This window comes from Cydia splendana, chromosome 13, assembly GCF_910591565.1.
Source record: "Cydia splendana chromosome 13, ilCydSple1.2, whole genome shotgun sequence".
Taxonomy (NCBI): Eukaryota; Metazoa; Arthropoda; class Insecta; order Lepidoptera; family Tortricidae; genus Cydia; species Cydia splendana.
The window spans coordinates 5179597-5197962 of NC_085972.1; the positions used below are offsets into that span (position 1 = coordinate 5179597).

The following is an 18366-nucleotide window of genomic DNA, read 5'->3' on the forward strand; positions in this document are numbered from 1 at the left end:
TAAGGGGCATAGCAAAACGTCAACCTAATTAAGTACGTCCAAAGAAATTCTTATTTTTGACATTATAAAAACATACAACCAAATTGAGAAACTCTTTCTTTTGCAATATTGAAGTCGATTCATAAATTAAAAACTGGGTACGATTTTTCGCCAATGTGCTCATCGTAAAAGGCTGTCAACCCCTGTTTTATCAAATCAAATCTTTATGTTGTATATCTAGATATTGAATGACGGGCCTACTCCAATCTCTTGCGACGTCTTGCAAGATTACGCGAATAGAAGGCGGAATAAAAAACCGTTTAGCGAGCCGCGACGCAATCCCAATGACGGTTTGCAGGCGACGGATTTATGTCTTTTAAAGAGGCTGTATTCAAATCGTAGATAGTACTTTTAAATCTTAGATATCACTAGGCTAACAAATCCTATGGATTGTTAATATGATCTGAAATATATGATTTAAAAAAGGGCAAAAAAATCACGGTTGTTGTATGGGAGCTCCATTTAAATATTTACCTCTATTTTATTCTGTTTTTAGTATTTGTTGTTATAGCGGCAACAGAAATATATCATCTGTAAAAATTTCAACTTTCTAGCTATCACGGTTCATGAGATACAGCCTGGTGACAGACAGACAGGCGGCCAGACGGATAGACAGACGGACAGAGGAGTCTTAGTAATAGAGTCCCGTTTTTACCCTCCGGGTACGGAACCCTGAAGGTTTATTGCATTTTTACTATTCGTTTGGCGTTTGTAGTAGGTATACGATTTGTCATCTTGGCTAGGTTTAGTTAGTTTACCTATACTCTGTATCTTTAGATATTTAAATAAAAGTAAACAAACAATCTGTACATTTTCGGGTAGTTATAACATTTATTGGTTAACCGACCAAATACAAAACCGCCTGAATCCGTCACTGAAGGACCTGACTTTGACCTACATTATTTGACAATGTAATGTTTTCATCTACCCTCAACTGGCTTAAGGAGCCATTTGAGGGTAGATTTTGTTAACTTTTATTTAAATACCTAAAGATACAGAGTATATATTCTTTTACCAAATCAAAACCAAGATGTCGAATTAGGAATTGACGAGCCTATTCTAATCCGATGCAGCATCTACAAGATGAATGGTTTGAAGGCGTAATAAAAAACCGTTTAGCGTTGAGGCATCCCGATGAGGGCTAGGATGGTTAGGGGATCGGCGGATTTATGTAGTTTAAAGAAGTTGTATTCAAATCGTAGTACTGCTTTTACCCTAATATGCTTTAAATCTTAGATATTTTTCACATATTTCATAATAAGTGCTCATAATAATTACCTAAAAATCGGCTATGATCATCATAGTCAAGAGGGCGCATTAACGGCGCTCCCAGACGTAGGTATGATAAACAAGTATCCACGCTTTTTTCGTATCATAATTTTTGGGAAGTTTCGTAAAAATGTATGTATCGTAATTTTTTTTTATTAAGTCAATGCGGCCAATTCCTACATACGGGAAATTCCGTCAACAATCGTTTTTCTCTGAAACAGTACACAATTAGTAATTTCCTCGATAAAGCAGCGATTGCTAAAACTAAAAGCTATCGCTGCTTTGTCGAGGAAATTACCAATTGTGTACCGTTTTAGAGAAAAACGCTTGTTGACGGAATTTCACGTATGACGGAATTAGCCGCATTGACCTACAGCTGCAGGCTATTTTAACATTACATGGTTTTTCTAAATTCAATCCGAGGTATTGAATGTCGTCTACAAGATTAGGCTGATAGGAGGCGGAATAAAAAACCGTTTAGCGTCGAGGCGTCCCGATGATGGCTCGCAGGGGATCGGCGGATTTATGTAGTTTCAAGGGGCTGCATTTCGATCTTAGCGAGGTGATAAATTGATAATCAAAGTTAAAAACGTACCTATTGGAATGGCAGGTACGAACTAAAAATTAGATACTTAATAGGTAGTTTTTTTCATTTTATAGGTAGTTTTGAGTCAACAATTGGCGAGAGGTTGCACAGGACCGAGAAAAGTGGCGCTGTCTTGTGTCGGAGGCCAAGTCTCATTTTGGGTCGCTGAGCCAACGGAGTAAGTAAGTAGTAAGTAAGGTAGTTATTTGTTTTACAAAAGGGGAAAAGAGTTACCAACATTGCTGTCGTAGATAATTTTTACCATGTGACACTAGAAAAAATAACGATTACCGTAAAACGGGGTGAGTAGGTTTCGCGGGGAGAGGTGGATTATGAATGGGGAGAGAAGGTTTGAGAGGGGGGTGAGAAGGGATTTTAAGGCTACTGCTACAAACATAATGTATTCCAATTTAAAATGGAGCTATAGTAATACGCATAATAAAAAAAATCGATCCAACAATCTTCCAAAATCACCTTTGTATGAAAACCCCTCTCACCCCAAATACGAGGCACTACCGGGTGAGGTGGGTTTTCCTCTTTATCGTCAAAGTTATGAAATGGGACTACCCAAAATAAAATAAAAACTAAAATACAAAGGTCCGGAACTCTTATTATATACACCATTCAGTTTTCATATGGAAAAATAAAATGTTATCGAGGTTTGAATTTCAGTTTTGACCCTGCTCACCCCATTTTATGGTACTTATAATTTGAATTGCCGGTATTGTGCATAGTGGAAGCCGATTAATTGTCGGGATAATGGTTTGGCTTAAAAATTAAGAAAAAAAATGTATTGAGGAATATTATACAGAAAAGGTAAGTAGGTAAAACTGGGTAAAAATAATAAGCTTCTTTTCATATGTAGGTATACTAAGTATACCCAAAATTATAACTTGTGATTAATTGCTACATATAAGCTCACCACTGATCGGTTTGGCTTTAATAACTAGATGTCATTAACAAACGAGGCGTCCTATTAAAAGTTACCAATGTCTGCGGTTCAGTTTATATTGAATATATGTTTTGTGGACCACAAGGTTAATTGCGACGAATTTTAAATTGGTGGGTACTAATATTGATAAATCCTCTTATGACATTGACCTATATCTCAGGACTGGCCTTACGGGCAATAAGAATGGGGCATAAATGGGGCCAGTACAACGGTGTGACACCGCTACAACACGATTGGTTGATGAATTCGCATCACACGCGCGATTTGTCGCAACTAGTTGCGTTAGGCTGCACGATTGGATTGAATTCGTGAGTGACACCGCTGAGCTAGTACCATTATTTTTAGTGCCCGTAAGGCCCGTCCTGAGATATAATACCTACGTCAATGTCTTATGAATATAATTGGCAATTTTAGGGACCGACTGCTGGGGTACAAAAGTTGTGGCGATCGCGTACCAGAGGACGCAGTTAATGAAGGTCCCCAAGATGGACCAATGAACTGAGGACCTAGCCAAGTAGACAATCGTCGAAAACAGATTTTGGCAGGGTCGCCATGTACGTATGGATGTATTTATAAATAAAATAGAATGATTACATGTGTTTATTGGTCAAACACAACTTACAGACTAACTCGATTACATAATTGATACATAGCTTATATTATAAGTGCATAAGTATCTCTACAAGTCTACACATACCCCACAGCCAATCAAAATTTAAATAATGTCCGGAAAGAGTCACGCGACTTTCCGTAGAAACGGTTATCTTGTTCCCATAATATCGAATATTTACTGAAAAGATACATGTTATAAATAACTTTCAAATAATAAATAAATAATGATAATAGATAACAATAACAAACTGTACGGTTACCATCAGTTTGTCAGTGACATAAACGCCGTCGAGAACGTAATTTACTTTCTATACATCTCGCTCGCACGCGCATATTAGTGCAAACGGGACGTATAGAAAGTAAATTACGTTCTCGACGGCGTTTATGTCACTGACAAACTGATGGTAACCGTACTGGAAACCATACAAAGCGTTGTTTCCATTAACGCAAGTAAAGAATACCCACATGAACACAATCACACTACCAAGGGCACACTGGATCCCGTTCACATCTCAATAGACTGCCTCAAATGGACACTGCATTATGAATAATAATATATAAATCGACACATTAACACAAGTAAAGAACACTCACATGAACAAAATCACACTGCCTTAACTATTAGACTTCGCAGTTCAAAGAACATTAAGTATAATGAGTTAATGACTCGTGGTCAACATACATTTGCCGCTCTTATCCGCGAGCCGCAAGCGCACGGCGCACTGCTCAGTTACACTTCTCATCATAATTGTGTACAAAAAGTTTGTGAGGAAACTAGAGTTTTCCTATTAAGACCTAGTTTTCCCTCTAGGTTTGGTCATAATTAGTAATCATTAACTAGTACCTAACTAATATTCAGTAATAATCATATTAAATAGCAGTTGTTTTCATAAAAATAACCAGTACCTGCACAAAATTTTGAGACTAGGAGTGAATCTCAGACTCCACTTACGCCTACTGTACCTATCTCACGTATTAGACGCGTTTTGTTAGAGAGTGAACCTTATGTACCTAGTACTATTATTTATTCTGTGACTACACTTAGGGCAGGCTATCTCAATCCGACTATAGCCTATACATGTTTCATCCAGTCTCCAAGTGATCTATGAGATCTCCGTAAATTCGCGAGACCGGAAAACTCTATAAAAAGGCTCAACACATCCATTTCCCCTTAGGGGAATCACCAATCTCGCAGACTATCCATCATGACATTGTGTAAAAAGATTTCCTCCCCGCAAAATTACTCTCATGAGATCAGCGGGGGATAAGGGATAAATTGATAAGTTTTTCAGATAACTTTGATGGTTATTGTGTTGGGGCTTTAATGCTGATTGATGATCTTTTGTAGGTAGTAGATCTTGTGTAGTGTCGTTTGTAGTTTCGAAATGATCCGTTTAGAATTATAGTTATACAACTTAATAAATAACTACGTAGTGGATTTTTAGATCAGTATCTACATATACATATAATAAGTGCTATAAAATGAATAAAAAACTAAAATTAACTACAATTAAAATAACTATAAAGCCAAAAAAAAAAACTAAATAATATCAAAATTTTGCGCCCTTGGTAGGGTGCCCATCACGCAGGCAGCTTTCCCGCGCTGGATTGCTATTAAATATACTTGCTCCCGTCTTTAGCTGCGTATTTGAAAAATTCTTTAAATCTGCGCTGACCACCCATCGGGGCCCCGCCACGTGACTGCATTTGCGCAAATCCGCGGCGCCACTTGACTACTTTTCGCGTTTTCGCTGGCGCCACTTGAAGGGTTAAAAACTTTCAAACCCCATTTTCAGAAATTGTGTTCTATAAGAAAATATTTTTTCGTGGAACTCTACAGAATTTGAAAATATACATTTCAAAGTAACTATAGCCCTTACGTTGCGCTGATTTCTAGGTAAATTTGTATTAAATAAACAATGTAAAGTTTTTCTGGTGAATATAAAATTATATTAGAGACATAATTTTCGAGACACATCAATTAAAAGCACAAAATCATTGACACGACCCGGTGCTCGAATCCATGACCTTGATTTTGCAAAAACCGCAAGCCTTATCGCTCGGTTAGTGTTTACAATTAATTAAATAGTATCCTAGTATTTTACACTAACTGTTACATACGTTTATTGTCCGAGTGAATTGCAAAAAATGTGTAAATAGTACCTGTAATTAGTCTTAAAGTTAATTGATTCCATTGTGTTACCACAGTTAAGCCATTTCTATTTAAGTTAGATACATGAAAGTGTGTTAGCGTATGCTATAGACTTATATGTGTACGAATTAAGGACAATACAATACAATTTACATAGTTAATTTTCGTAACATAAATGAATCAATTAAGTTAAGACTAATCACAGCTTCTTAACTGCGCTTAATTACGTACTTTTTTGCAATTCACTCGTCCATCAGTGGCCAAACTGAACTAAAATATATAGCCCCGGGAGTCATATTAACGTCCATAAAGGTTTATTCTACTTATCATCGACACGAGCTACCCTTACATCATTAACCAGTATAATTGGATCTTTATTAATAATAGCATTTGCCTGTTTTTGAGACCCGAGCACCAGGTATTTCGACTTTGTTGGATTTAATACGAGACAATTTGTAGAGGACCATCCTGATAATCGTTTTAAGTCATCATTTACCTTTTCTACTGCCGAAGCGATATCACTGGGGTGGAAAGATAAAAATATTTGTAAATCATCAGCATATAGCTGGTATTTACAATGCTTTATACAGTTTATAATGTCACTGCTATATAGGATAAACAAAAGGGGACCTAGAATGGATCCCTGAGGGACTCCTCTATTTACCGGACATGGATTGGACGCCGAACGAGAACCATCTCCACCCGTCAATTTAACGATTTGCTTACGGTCTTTGAAGTAACTTTCGAACCAGCGTACTGAATGATCATCAAAACCATAATAGCGTAATTTAGAAAGCAGAAGCAAAATGTTGATACAATCAAATGCCCTCGAAAAATCTAATAACACCATTATCGTACCCTTTCCCATATCCTGCGCCGCCAGGACCTCATCAATGACATCAAGGAGGGCTGTGGAGGTACCTCGTTTCTTCCTAAAGCCTGATTGGTTTTCGGGTAAAATGTTATTAGATTCTAAATATTTTGACACTTGATCATACACTACATTTTCCATTATTTTCGACAGGTAAGGTATAAGGTAGGATACTAATAGGGTGCAAATCTTTTAGGTCCCTTGGGTCGTTTACTTTTGGTATTGGGCGAACTATGGCTGTCTTCCAGACTAAAGGTACTTCGGCTGTTAGTATGGAAGTGTTTATCAAGTCCGTTATTATTGGTAAAGTCAGTGGAAGTGTCATTAATATCATGTCGAATGTAATCTCATCAATCTCATCATACCCCATAGCGTTAGATTTGGTATTAAGTAACAATTTTGTTACGAACGTGTCGTCGACAGTACTGAGACTAAAAGTGAAAGAGCCATATCGTAGGGTATCAAAGTACGTTAAAGTGACAGCATCAACCACGTCACTGCCTGGAACCTTTATAAAATGATTATTTATAACTGTGGGATCGTTGAAAATATGTGGTAAGCTCGATTTATTTTTAATACTAGGAATTACATTTTCTTTTAAATTATTCCAAAGAGTTTTAGTATTCTTCAAATTATTATTGATATGATGCTCGAAGTAGTTTTTTTTGTTCAAAATGCAAACTAGTCTTTACCAGATGTTTTAATGATTTATAATTATGTTTATCAGTCTTGTTTACTTTGTTTATATTTTTTATGTGCCTCATTACGATTACATATATGTAGTAGGCGTGCTTATATTTTTGTAACATTTGAAGAGTCCCTGAATTTCTCCAGGGTACTTTCTTCCGACAGATCCGACTTAAGTCCAAAAACTTCAATTTGTATGATGGTCGCATTGTCATCATACATATTTACTTTTTTTAAATTTACCCTTTCAGATAAAAAATAAATTTATACATTCAGTTCGTTAGGTTTCAAGCAACTTTTAGCAACTTAAAAGATACCGACGAGTTGATACCTTCTTTTTGATGTTTATTAAAAGCTGTAGGTACAGTCGCCATCAGATATATCGGAGCGGCCAAGGTGCTCACAAATATCTGAACACGCCTCTATTGTCAAGGCGTTAGAGCGCGTGTTCAGATATTGTGAACACCTTGGCCGCTCCGATATATCTGATGGCGACTGTACCTACTCAGACTTTGCGAAGTTAAACTATAATATATAAGTGTAAACTAAATAAATTAAAACTAATAAAATAAATAAAACTTACCCGCCTATCTTAGGTCCCCCAGATCTGTCCCCTGCGTAAGGGTGCCTATAAGACTGGCTACATTCCCACGCTGGGCTGGCTATATTCACGTTAAAATAAGTTATTCGTATGCTATTTATTTACACACGTTGAAGGCCGGACACATCGGTCCCGTGTCCATTTTAATCAGTACCACAATTTAATTAGCCAAAATTCTATTTCCCAAGGGAAATTTTATTTACAAACAACCCTTTATCATCTAAAATAGACGAAAAAAGACCTTAAGATCTAGGCTACAAGGCACTCAAGATATGTTTTCCTAAAGTTGTTAGTATCAGAACGAAATATGAAAGAGAAATAAGGAAATGATTTCGAAAAGTCATTAAATGGCTTCTGTCTTTAAAATTTAATTAATGCTTATTTAGTTTATTTAAATTGAAAGTAAATTTACAAGATAAATATTAAACATTAAAAACCTAAATAAAGTTACCTGGGGCGCTTGCTGCGTTTCCCCGTTGGATTGCCACTGTTTTATGGCCATAGGCAGGCGTGCCTCACTCCGCGATTTCGTCGCTTTGCAACAGGTAGCTAAAAGTACATCCATCCATTCCACACCAATTTTGGTGGCTAGTCATAAGCCGCGCGTGGCGCTGTCGCCACCTAGCGGCCATATCTGTCCTGATCGTAACAGACGCGTTTTGTTAGAGAGTGAGTCTTCTGTACCTAGTACTATTATTTATTCTGTGCCATAGGCCGTATAATATTTACAGAAACAATAGCCATTTAAATTTTAACCCTTCCAAAGTGCACCTACGTCGCTACGTATTAGCAAATAACGAAGTAAATTCCATACTTAGTAGGTAAATTGTGCTAAGCATGCGGCGCTAGTTATGTGTGTTATGATGTGCTTTTGATTAATTAGTAAAATCAGTAATCCGATTGTGGCGTAAAGCCAGGGGTGTGGACTGTAGTTTCTGTAAGTTCCTATCGTAACACTATACTGAGGTACAAAAGGGTGAGCGCGCTTACCGTCAGTCTTGTGGTCTGCAGCTGGCAGAGGCCTCTGCGGGTGGATTGCTGATTCCTCGTTATTTACACGCACTGAATTATGAGTTTTTACTAGGGTTTTACTGTTTCTTGCGAATTAGGCGATCTATTTCTTCGCGATTTTGCTGTGACACTGACACTGTTAGTTATTATTTTTCAGACCACTTTTTCTGTGTCGCCGGCCAGTAGCCTCGCTACCTCAAGTAAATCAGTATAGCAGTATCAAGGTTGAATACTAAACACCCCCCAACGAAAGCACTATGAGGCTTTCTCATAATATGAAAAAAGGAGAGAACAGAACTTGCGCATGTATAGGCGCGAAAAAATAAAATATATGCGATAAAAGAAGGGGATTTAGTGAGTATAGGGCAGAGGACACAGTTTATTAACAGGTCTCAAAAAGGAATTGTTAGCTCTTGTGCGCAGAGTAACCTTGCGCACAATGCCGTCTAAACCGGGATGTGTTTGTTGGACAATTGCAAGTGGCCAACTGCAAGGAGAAACTCGGTCGTCCTTGACCAACACTAAGTCTCCTACATTAATATTGGGAGGCGAGGTGAACCATTTTGACCTTTGTTGTAAGGTATGTAAATAATCTTGGCTCCATTTCTTCCAAAACAGTTGAGAGCAATTTTGCAAATATTGCCAACGCGATAGATGATTTACAGGTACAGACTGCAAATCATACTCTGGTACAGCTGTCAGACTCTTGCCTATCAAGAAGTGTCCAGGTGTTAGGACATTAAACTCGTGAGGATTATCACTAGCCGGCAGAGCGCATAATGGCCGTGAATTCATTATGGCTTCAATTTTACAGAAAATTGTTGTTAGCTCCTCAAAAGTCAAAGCTTTGTCACCGACAGCACGCACAAGATGGTATTTCGCAATGCGAACGCAACTCTCCCATAAACCACCCATGTGAGGGGCGCTAGGAGGATTGAACTGCCAGTTAATCAAGCGCTGAGCGCAGCCGTTAAAAATATCCTGTTGAGTGCTCTTGTCAGACATGAATTTCTGAACATCAGCAAGATGTTTATTGGCTGCTGTGAAATTCGTCCCACAATCGGAATAAAAGCATGCCGAGAGACCGCGACGGGATACGAATCTATCTAGACTAGCCAAAAAGCAATCGGCAGATAGAGAGGAGAGCGTTTCCAAATGCACGGCTTTAGTTGAAAAGTAAACGAAGACCGCTAAATAAGCCTTCTCTATCTTCGCATTGCGCCGTAAGCTTTCCTTTATATAAAAGGGTCCGGCCAGGTCCACACCTACATGCTCAAACACCTTATTAGGCAACAGCCGAGTTGATGGAAGGTCACCCATTTTAGGCTGCAGCAGAGTGGGTCTACATTTGTAGCAGCTCTTGCACTTTGAATGAATGGACCGAATAAGGCTACGAGCCGACAAGATCCAATATCTCTGGTTGAGAATATTCTGCAAGGTCTGCGGACCTGTGTGTAAATATTTCTTATGAAAATATTCAACCAAGAGCTTTGTAAACCTACTTTGCTTCGGCAACAATATAGGATGCTTCGCATTGTAAGGCAAGTCAGAGTGCGGGATACGACCCCCCACCCTGAGGAAGCCTCGATCGTCAAGAAAGGGTGCAAGCTTCCTTAACGAAGGAATGTACGTTACGCCCTTTTTCAAAGTTTCGATTTGCTCTTTGAAGTAGGCTGCTTGTACTAATTTAATCAAGCTATCATGGGCTTGATTCAAGTCTTTAGTCGTTAAGACTTGGTTGCAAATCGAAACGTCACCACGGAACCGTCGCAGTAAACGTAAGATCCAGGCGATGCTTCTTTGCATTCTAGAATAAGAAGAGAACTGGTTGCAAACACGATCAACGAATTCCAGTTTAACTTCTTCTCCCGTTTGTTGAGATAGTAAATTAAATGTATTTGTATTTAATTTCATCTCTGGGATTTGTGTTTCACATTTATTTATGAAAGTGGACACAGGCCAATTCTCACAATCGTCATACATCCAGGCAGGCCCTTCAAACCACTGAGAGCTACCAGCCATGAACTGCGATGGAGAAACACCTCGCGAGGCGACGTCTGCCATGTTGTTTTCGCTGTTCACATGACGCCACGCATGAGGAGGTATTGACTCTGTTATTTGTGTAACACGGTTACACACAAATGTTTTTAATTTATAAGCGTCAGTTTGTAGCCACGCCAAGACAATAGACGAATCTGTCAAAGCTGTGATTTTTGTCACATTAACCCGAATTAAACATTCACACGCGTACTTCATTAGTTTTGCAAGAAGTGCTGCGGCCATAAGTTCCATTTTCGGGATAGTCTGAACTTTGACAGGTGCTACCTTTGATCTCGCCATTAACAATCTGCACTTAACGTTAGACTGATGTCGTGAGATGACGTAGATGCAGGCGGCGTACCCACGAGAAGACGCGTCGCTAAATCCAACAAGTTCGCATTCAGTTACATTTGGAAGCAAGATATGCCGTTGAATTTGCAACTCGGATAGTCGGGGTAGTTCGTCAATGAACGTCAACCACTGCTCGCATACGTCTTGAGGAAGTGGATCATCCCAACCGAGACCCACCTTCCAAAGGTCCTGAAGAATGCACTTTGCAACAAATGTGCATGGAGCAATGTATCCAACAGGATCATAAATTGACGCAAGAGTCTTCAGTACAGATCGCTTAGTATTGACGGTATCTTGTTTATTCAACGAGAAGCTGAACACGTCAAACACCGGAGACCATTTCAAGCCTAAAAGCTTTATTGAAACGTCATCCCTGTCCTTCTGAAAAGTGACAGTAGTTTCACGATGTTCAGCCGGGACGCGCTCACACAATTGTTCAGAGTTGCTCGACCACTTCTTAAGTACAAGTCCTCCGCACTGTAGCATATTAATCAACTCGTCCTGTAATGTACATGCCTGAGAGAAGGTGGCGCATGACCACAGGATATCATCCATATAGATGCCTTGACGTACAACTTCAGCAGCAGAAGGGAAACGTTCGCCTTCATCACTGGCTAATTGTAGTTAAGTGCGTATGGCCAGAAATGGACTAGAACTCACGCCATATGTGATTGTTTTCAACTCATAGACTTTTATCGGCTCGGACGATCGATATAAAATGTGTTGATATTTTCGATCAGATTCGCGCACAAGGATTGCACGATACATTTTGCAAATATCACTTGCAAAACAGTATTCGAATAATCGAAAATTTGTTATTATGGCACCTATATCACGGTATAGGTTTGGTCCCGTCAACTGGGTGTCGTTAAGAGAGACGTTTGTAGACGTTTTCGCACTAGCATCAAAGACTACGCGCAACGGAGTAGATGTGCTGCTTGGCCTTAAAATGCTGTGATGTGGTACAATATATTTGCTCGGCTCGCTACCAGTATACAATTCCATGTGGTCTAGTTTCTCATACTCCAACATGAAGTCATTGTACGCTTGCTGCAGCACTGGTGAGCGCGCGAGTTTGCGCTCTGTTGCCAGCAGTCGTCGCTCGGCAGCAGCGCGAGAGTCTCCGAGTATCGGCGCATCAGGAACAAAAGGCAGCGGCACGATATACCTCCCCCCCTCATTACGGGAGTGATCACGCACGTAAATATCTTCAGCCAGCTGATCTTGTGGGCTGAGCACAGGTTTGCACGGCAATTCCTTGACTTCCCAGAAGTCACGCAGCGTTTTGTCCAAAGTCTTCTCTAAAGAAATCGTCAGATGGAAGCTCTGTGTTGGTAGTTCGGTGTCGTTGTATAATCTTCCGCTAACCACGTACCCAAAAATGGTTTCAATAACCTTTGGAATGCTCGGTTTGACAGTAGTAGGCTTGTCCATAATCAATTCGGACACGACGCCATTATCCAGTAGAATATCCACCGATGACTTCTCGAAAAACAACGGGTCAGCCAATTCAAAATTCTTGTATTCTTCCACAACTTCTGGCGGAAACGAAACATTTGGCATTTCAGATGACACTTTCTCCACAACGACCATCTCCACCTGGAAACTCGGAACGTCCGATTTACACGGCTTCAAGTCGCATGTCACCATGCCAAAGTTTTTGACAAGTTCACCTCCAAGTCCTGATACTGTGTAAGGACATTTGTTGCGAGGTAAGCCCAAACGTTGAGCACAATTCAAAGTAATAAATGAGCTTTGCGCTCCAGAATCAAGAACAGCACGGCAGTTCTGATGTTGACCGGTGATGTCAACCACTAGAGTCCTCGTAGTCCCCAACACTATACCGTAAGAACCTGAATTTTCACTCACGGAGTAAAGATTCTCAGTTCCAGTTGGAGCGGACGTCACACTCACGGAGCGCGGCGGCGAAGGCCCCGCTGCATGCACGGCAGCGCGGGGCGTCTGCAGGGTCGGCACGGCCGGTGCCTGCAGAACACTTGCATCCCGATGTAGCAAATAATGATGAGGCTGAGAGCAAACTCCACAAGTCATGTTGCTCTTACAACTTGACGCTTCGTGACCACTTTTCAAACAGTTGCTGCATATCTTCAAGGCGTTGACACGGTCAATCCTGTCTTGAATCAACAGTTTACGAAACTGTTCGCAACGATAAATCAGATGATTTGAGTTGCAATGCACGCAAGTCAGTTTGTTTTGGTACGAATTATTTTGAGTATCATTATTACGCGAAACAGTTAATCCAACCTTTTGCGAAGACGAGGTCGCGTTCGAATATTTGAAACTGGCAGGTTTATGACTCGGTTGCGTGAAGTTGACAGGTGACTTCACTTTGACTTGTTGATTATTTATAGTCCGGGAGCTAGTACTAGGAAAAGTATGTTCCAACACTTTAATTTGTTTGTTTACAAAATTTATTAATTCCGCGAAAGTCGGTAATTTATTTTGATCGCGGCTTTCTTCAAACAATTTTCGAGTATGACTGTCTAGCCCGCGAAGTGCCAGATGGCATAACAGATAGTCGTCCAAGTTCTCAATCTGCAAGGCGTGAATAGCTTTCAAGGAATGGTCAAAAGTTTCCACGAATGAGGTTAAATTCGCTGCACTGTCTTTTGTCAAAGATGAAAAGTTCAGCATTTTATCCAGATACCTGCCGGTCAACGCCCTGACATCTTGGTACTTATCAAGTAAGCTTTGCCAAACTACAGGATAGTGGTAAGACGTGATCGGAAGACTCTTAATAATATTCAGTGCTGGGCCTTTGACACAAGACAGCAGATAATGAAATTTATCTATGTTCTCGAACTTGCGATTGTGAACCAAAGACACAAATGTATCATGAAATGTGGCCCAATTCTCCACCTGACCATCAAATTCAAACAAGGTCAGCTTCGGTAAATGTGGCCTAGCGAAACAATCATCCTTGGTTTCAGTGAAATTATTTTTGGCTGGCTCCTGGACTAGACGGTTACAGTTCAAAGCTACCTTTTTGCAAGCGAAATATAAATCATCGAAACTTTCTAACGAGCTTGTTGAAGGTTTAGCTTTGGGGTTTGCCTGCATCTCCATCATGATAATCTCCATGACAATTTTTTCGAAGTCGCAACGTGCGTCATCGAGTTCCGAAAACTGTACCATGTAATCTTGCACCGAGTCTAGACTATCCAATTTAACAGTTTTGGATACATCATAAGCCTTTTGTAATTTGTTAAACAAATATTCTTTTTTGAGTGTCAACGTATTTATTTGCAATAACAATTGCACCTCGCCTTCCGCCATTGTTTGTCACGGACAAAAATGTATGACGAATTGGATATTTTATTGAAATAGATATCAGTAAAAACCGTAGAAATAAATAGGAAACAGCGAGATAATATGCGGAATACGATCCGCAAGGGAAACGTAACGGTTAGCCTATAGAAGATAGGATTTGGGGAAAAAATCTAGGAGGGTTCAAAATTTGGGAAATTTAAGATTCGGCTCGGAGGCCAGAAAATGTGGCGTAAAGCCAGGGGTGTGGACTGTAGTTTCTGTAAGTTCCTATCGTAACACTATACTGAGGTACAAAAGGGTGAGCGCGCTTACCGTCAGTCTTGTGGTCTGCAGCTGGCAGAGGCCTCTGCGGGTGGATTGCTGATTCCTCGTTATTTACACGCACTGAATTATGAGTTTTTACTAGGGTTTTACTGTTTCTTGCGAATTAGGCGATCTATTTCTTCGCGATTTTGCTGTGACACTGACACTGTTAGTTATTATTTTTCAGACCACCTTTTCTGTGTCGCCGGCCAGTAGCCTCGCTACCTCAAGTAAATCAGTATAGCAGTATCAAGGTTGAATACTAAACACCGATATTTTGTTAACGCTTAAGCGCCTACTCGATGCGTTGATGGGCATATTTCTAATTCCTGATCTCGATTTAGACCATCTATTGCCACATTTACGAGCCCTAAATAAACAGTAGGTACTAAGAGTTAGACCAAGAAAAGTCTGCAGCGATTTTGACAGCACACGCAGTGCCAATGTTATTTATAAGTACGTCATAATTTCATAGAAGTTTGACGTTTAAAATAACACCTGCACTGCGCTGCGTGTGCTGTCATAATCTCTGCAGACTTTTCTTGGTCTAAATCTAAGTATTGTTTATATTTTTAAAGTCAAAGTTTAGAACGATTCCTTTATTGGATTATGATTTGGGTTCCCGTCGTTCGTTAGTTAAGATTGTGGTCAGAGTTATGACTGTAGGTCCGATTTATGGTATTTACAAAGTTATTAAACATTTGGGACATTTGTGCGTAATTGATATTCTGTGGGTTGTTTCAAATTGTTATTGCGATGTGTAATTATGTAATATTTAATAAATTAAATCAAAAATATATAAGTTGCATTATTGAATAAAATTGGATTCCGTTTACTGCAGGCCTTACATTTTGTTTTATATTGTTTTGTTTTTTATTCTGGAAGCGCAGACACTAGATACTACGAAAATGAATTGTGGAAATAGATAATTGGACATTAGCAACTTTTAGCATATCAGAAGAATAAAAACATGTTAAAATATGCCATAAAACTTTCCTGAAAACGAAGTCGGTTAAAAAAAAACCGCTACATTCCATTTTAGACGCATGTATGAAGTATTTCTATTATTATAACGCAACCCAGAAAAGTTTCATTTGACCTTGATTCCTTCAGAGTAGGTATATCGGTAACAGCCACCTATAACAAACTTTCTCTCCTTATTGAAACAGTCGCAGAAAATGGCGTGAAATATTGTGTTTCCCAATAATGGTGTGAGAGAAAATCTTTTCCCTTGTTACCCGCGATTTCGTATTGGACCGTGCTCACTAACATTTAATACCTGTAGAGAGTTTAAATAAACCTGGTTTTAGAAATAAATACAATTGGATACTGATTCCAAAGTCAAGTGTAACAATGCTAGTCTTTGTTTCGCTTCCGAGAACGATTTGTGTGCTTTTCAGTCCCATTGTTTTCAGAATTCATGGCTAAAATGCACTTTGTGTGAAATAGGTGGGAAATTCGGCTTGCTGTAATTTAAGTCGAAATAAAGTGAAAATAAAAGATAATACCAATTGCGCATTGTCCACAAACATCTAAGTTGCCGGACGAGCTCAAACTCTCTTATAAGGGCTAAAGCAAAATCGTTTTTTTTTTAAATCATGGACAAATGCCATGAAAAATTTCACACCGAAACTAGACCCTTTATTTAATTTGCAAGAGCAGACTCCAATCAAACCTTTATTTAGATTTTCATAGAGTGAGTAAATTAAAAGTGAAATGCTACTTTTTAAACGGTTAAACACATTTTCCAAGATGGCGGTGGTTCCTCAAGTTTCCCCTAACGTCAGATGATCAGAACATGAAAACAGGGCCTTTTATTAACATACCAAATTTTAGGACTTTTTTTAGAGATTTCGAGCTTTGTTGTAATTCGTTTGTGCTATATTTACTTAATACCTCGTTTAAAACACTATGTTTAAGTAACTACATCTAACGTAACGCCTAGTTCAACTAAAGTTAAAACAAGTTTATATGTTACTCTGTACTAAACAAATATCTACACTCCACCACCATCCACCACCATCTCAGCCATAAGACGTCCACTGCTGAACATAGGCCTCCCCCTTTGGGGGGGTGTATGCCATAATCGCCACGCTTGGCAGGCGGGTTGGCGATCGCAGTCGAGTACACCGAATTTGAGGGACGCTGCTGCCCGTCGTGGTCTTGGACGTAGTTTAAGGACATACCCGGGTCCATCTACACTCAAATGGGAGAGATTATCAAAGTATTTAATCTAAGCTCGGTGTGTTTGAAAATGTTCTCCATTTTATTTAACCAACGGCTTATTTGCATATGCAATGATCTAGTAAAATATTGTCCGTACTTAATAATAAAATTTTATCTGAATTTGAAATCTTGATCCCTATACGTTTTCTCTTATCATTCTGGTCGAATTTAGAAAGTGGCTTACTATCAAAAATGAAAAGTCTTTCACACTTTTGCCTCTGTTTTTGTCATTTAATTTTTCAAGTTTTTTTTGGAGGAGTTTTTGCATTTATATCCTCCGGAAAAAATAATTTTTTCAATTAATTAGGTAATAAGTTGGAGGTCGTGAGTTGCTGTATTATTTTTATTGTCTTCTGTATTGAAGTGTGCAATAAAGAGTAGGTATATGTGTTGTAATTAGGTATATTTTATACTAAAAACTTTGTTATTTGTCGGCGTGATTAATTTTTGTATCTTTATGTATAAACAGCACAGGGAGGACTGGAAAGGGAGAGGGGAGGCCTTTGCCTAGCAGTGGGACACACACATGGGCTAGTAAAAAAAAAAAAAATATGTATGTGTTCATTTTTGTTCACAACCAGCAACTTTTCAGACCAAACATAACTATGTTTGGTTGACACCTACATATCACCCAAATAATTTGAATTTGTAATTTCGTTAAGAGCCCATCAACGTGCACACTAGCGCCACTGCTAAATAATCGTGATTATTTAAATTTAACGAAAGATATTTAAAAAAGGGGGCCGCTACGTACTGTATTTTGTATTTAAGTTTGATGTATTCAAAAGGAATACATCAAACTAGTTTCTATGTTGCTGGATTCGTCAATCTATGCGTCCAAAGTTAAAACGGCCGTTTTTGTTTTGAGTTCATAGATCGACGAATCCAGCAACATAAAAACTAGTTCGAAGTGTTCAAAAGGTACTTAAACAAAATACAGTACGTAGCGGCTCCCTTTTTTAAATATCTTTCGTTAAATTTAAATAATCACGATTATTTATCAGTGACGCTAAGTGTGCACGTTGATGGGCTCTTAAGAAAAATCTATTCTCACTACAAAATTAATTTAACTTAGTTCTCAATTATGAAAAGCTTCAAACCTCAGTCGTCTATCTGAAGAACAGTCAGCAGTAAATCCTTCACAACAGATTAAATCTGCGGTCTCTTCAGACGCACGCCGAATCCCTAATGGAACCCACTTTTGGAAGTCGGTTACTGTGACAGAAGCAATTGTACTACGTGAGTGACTGAAGGGATGATGGATGATACTTTCGTATGCTAATTTCGAGAACGTATCTCTAAAATGTAGACATGTAAAACATAATTTTAGCGAGGGTTTGCCTTACATATAACATTTTATACATCAACTAGGGCG

General features: G+C 39.0%; 1 long non-coding RNA gene across 1 annotated transcript in view; it reads left to right on the top strand.

Moving 5' to 3' along the window:
• LOC134796428 (uncharacterized) overlaps positions 1-18366 on the top strand; it is a 439520-nt gene that overhangs the window by 162135 nt on the left and 259019 nt on the right. The gene's annotated exons all lie outside the window — the stretch shown is intronic.